The sequence below is a fragment of the Gossypium arboreum genome, chromosome 2 (genome assembly GCF_025698485.1).
Source record: "Gossypium arboreum isolate Shixiya-1 chromosome 2, ASM2569848v2, whole genome shotgun sequence".
In the NCBI taxonomy this organism is placed as follows: domain Eukaryota; kingdom Viridiplantae; phylum Streptophyta; class Magnoliopsida; order Malvales; family Malvaceae; genus Gossypium; species Gossypium arboreum.
This window is the reverse complement of record NC_069071.1, coordinates 34,918,755-34,922,818: the sequence shown is the minus strand read 5'-3', so window position 1 is coordinate 34,922,818 and position 4,064 is coordinate 34,918,755.

Here is a 4,064-nt window from a genome sequence, read left to right as displayed (position 1 = left end):
TTTCTTTTGCAATTGTTGTAACTAGAAGAAGAAGAGGAAGCAATAATAGAGAAATACAATGGAGCAAATCAAATAGGTGATTTCCATCTTGGAGGAATTTTCATCAGTTCTTTGCAAATATTTTATATTTCTTCCTAAGCTATTCGGTTTTAAGTGTTGCGATGCTTGAGATTGTTGTTGCATGCGACATGCATGTAAGATTTTGATAGTTTTGTTTGGTGAGTGTGGATTAATTTGCTCCTGGAAACCGTGGCTAAATGGTGAAGTAAATGGTGTGGTATGGCTGCTCAAATATGTGTTGACGTGTGCAATTGTGACTATCTTATTATGCTGCCTTAATTTGCTTTTACATGCTGTCCAATATTGTAAATTTTATGACAAATTCGGTTAAGTTTAATGCATGTCTCATTTGAAAATTCAATGCTGTCCAAAGCTGGACATTTCCATGTTGTTCGGGTGAGTCTTTCAAAGGTAACTTTGCTAAATTCTCACATTTAATTTATGGGTACATATACAAGTAATGTTCGGCTATATGGAAGGTAAGTATAGGTGTGATCGGTCATGGAAATTTGATATGAAGTTTTGTTAGGTGAGTGGTGAATGGCGAATGAATTATATACATTGTGAGGATGAAATTTGTATATAAATTGTGTATGTGTGCATTCGGACTTTAAGGGTAATGAGATGAAGTTAAGGTGCGAATTTTAGTTCGGGTGATAGAGATAATTCGGTTGAGTTGATTCATGATGTTGTACATTAGAATAAAAAAAAATTACTACTAAATGTATTTATTCTAGATCAAGACATCAAAGGGGGAAAATCAAACAAAGGCAAAGCAAAGATAATCGAGTAGCCGATTGGAAATCGTTTCATCCAATATAAGGTAAGTCATTAAGCATATATTTGGTATTGATTTAAATGATCATAATATATATGCAATTGTGTTTAATGAATTGATGTGTAAATGGAAATGTATGTGTATGGAATGATGCCATCGTTGAATGTATAAAGGTGGTAAATTGCATAAAGTATTGGTCTCGACACTAAGTGTGCGGGTATAAATGGACACGGTGACAAGATTGGCACTAAGTGTGCGGGTTTAAATTGTACAGCACTAAGTGTGCGAGTTTGATTATACAAGACTAAGTGTGCGAGCTGAAAATATATAGCACTAAGTGTGCGAGCTGAAAATTTTATAGCACTAAGTGTGCGAGCTGAAAATATATAGCACTAAGTGTGCGGATTCACTATATACTCTTGCATTACAATTGGCACTGAGTGTGCGACATTATCGAGTTAATCCGGACAGCGGATCGGGTAAGTACCTTGAGCTCATGACGAATAGGCAATATGTTCATGCTCGGGGTTGAGCTTGGTAAGCTTTAAATCTATGTGATGATTGCAATTGTATGATTGTGGTGAAAATGAGTTGGTGTGTGAAAATGCCTCAAATATCTTATTGTATAGAATTTGAAATGTGGATGTATGACTTGGTATGAGATTGAACCGAAAGGTCCGAGGAATTATGGTATAGTTTCGATATGGATGGAGTACCTAGCTTCGTTTATTGTTTCATGGTTGTGATAACTTTATTAATGGGTGGTTGTCGAATGCTTATGACTTACTGAGTTATAAACTTACTCGGTGTTTTCTTGTCACCCATTTTAGGTCTCTTGGACTCGTATCGTTTGCGTGCTCGGAACCGTCGTTGAAGTCATCACACCGGCTGGAAATCTTTGGTATTGTCGTCGTAGTTGAACTAGGAGAACGTTTGGCATGTATAGGCTATTTTGTTTTGTTGAATTGTGGGTTGTAAACTTTAAGCCATGCGAAAATGGCCTATGTGGTCGGTTGAGTGTGATTCTAAAACCTATAGTCACGAGCCTTAGAAACCTTAATTTTGATAAGGTGGCCATAGTTTGTATTATGTATGATGTAATAGTTGGCCATGGAAGAATTATGAAATAGTCATTGTTTGCTTTAGTAACAGATGCTGCCAGCAGCAGTGAGGTGAGATGGAAAAATCACTAAAAATAGTAGAAGTAGAATTAAATATTGAATAAACTATGAAATTGAACCTCGATGAATCTATTTTCATATGGACGAAACGAAACGACCATATGAGCAGTATACTGAGAGATATTAAAGTTCTCGTGAGACAGGGCCAGAATGGTTTCTGGATCCCCTGTCTCGACTTTGAAAATTTACCATAAATTATCCAAAAGGAATTAGAAGTCTTTCCTTATATGTGCAGATTCCCTTTTGAGTTTAGTTTCATTAGAAACAAACGGCATGAGCATTGAAGCTCTGTACGAGAAGATATCCAGGTCGTAATGCGCGAAGGTCAGTGTAGTCGACCCCTGTAACATGGGTAACTTTAACTAATAAACTGTACTAATTGGGTCGACCAAAAATTCTAGAAAAAAATGTGTAGATGGAATTATGAGTCTAGTTTCAGGGAAAATTTACAGAACTGGTTTTCGAGTTCTGGAACTCGAGATATAAGTTTTAAGGTGACAGGGACGCAGTTTGCCAGCTAGGCTGGAAATGTGAAAAATAGTCTGTGTGACACATGAGAGTTGGTCTTAGAACCCCTCGTGTCCGACTCCGGCGACGGTATCGGGGATGGGGTGTTACAAGCTACTCGTTCAAACGCCTTCGGGACATAGCCCGGTTATAGTAACCCGCACAAAGGCCTTCGGGACTTAACCCGGATTTCACAATTTGCACAAATGCCTTCGGGTCTTAGCCCGGATGTAGTCACTAGCACAATTGCCTTCGGGTCTTAACCGGATGTAATTACCAGCATAAATGTCTTGGGACTTAGCCGGATATCATTCAATTGCTCATGCACACATATACATCAATAATCATTTCCCATTCATATTTCATTTTCGTTACTAAGGCTCAAACACAAACATATCACTAGCATAATCGCCTTCGGAACTTAGCCCGGGTATCATTCAAATACTCATACACACATAAATCAATAGTCATTACACATCAATTTTTCATTTCACATAATTCGAGTAGGGTCATTTATTGAGGACTTACCTCGGATGTTGTCGAACGGCTTTGACGGCTATTCGATCACTTTTCCTTCCCTTATCCAATTGTGGCCCTCTAAGCTCTTGAGCTAATTCAAACAAATTCAATTTATTAAAGTCTCGCTTGCTAGCCTTGGCCGAATACACATATCATTGATTCAACATCACATAACTAAGCACTTTAGTCAATTTTCTTTAACTACGCACACATTCGGCCTTAGCTCACAACAAGGTAGCCGATTACCTAAGTCAAGAATAGGCATCATTAAGCTTGCCTCTAACCGAATGCATGCACAATAATTCCCCTCATGTGGCCGATTATGCTTAGTCATTCTTGCATAAAATCAAAATAAATTGCAAGATTTTCACATCATATGTGTACTAGGCCGAATGTACATGCAAATTTCACAACATTCTTCAACAAACTTCTTCTTTAAACAACATATTCATCACTTTCTTCATAATCAAAATATCATGTGCAATCATATATACACATATAAGTGCAAGGCCGAATTTCAAGGTGTCCATAGCCATCCAAAACACAAATTTTAACTAACATGCAAGAAGCATGAACCATGCTCATGAATGCATCATGGCCGAATACATCACAATCATGCCCCTTTCAACTTCAATCATGGTTAAACAAAAAAACTCAATGTCTTACTTAAAATTGGTACAAAGAAGTTTCAAGAGTAGTCAATCCATCATTGCATGCATCATTAGCAAGCTTCACATTTAGCATGCAATGGCTTTAACACAATAACAACTTTGGCCAAATGCCATTTCCATGGCATAACAAGGATTTGAACCATGGCTAACATGCACATCAAGTTAGCAACCAAAACATGCATGAAACTCCTAACACAACCTCATACATACCTTAATCTTGATGCAAATTTAGCCAAATCTCCTTCTAGATCTCTTCTAAACCAAGCATGAAGCAAAAATCCTATCTCCTCCCTTAGTATTTTCGGCCAAAAAGGAAAGAACAAGGATGAACAATTTTTTTTCTTGTTT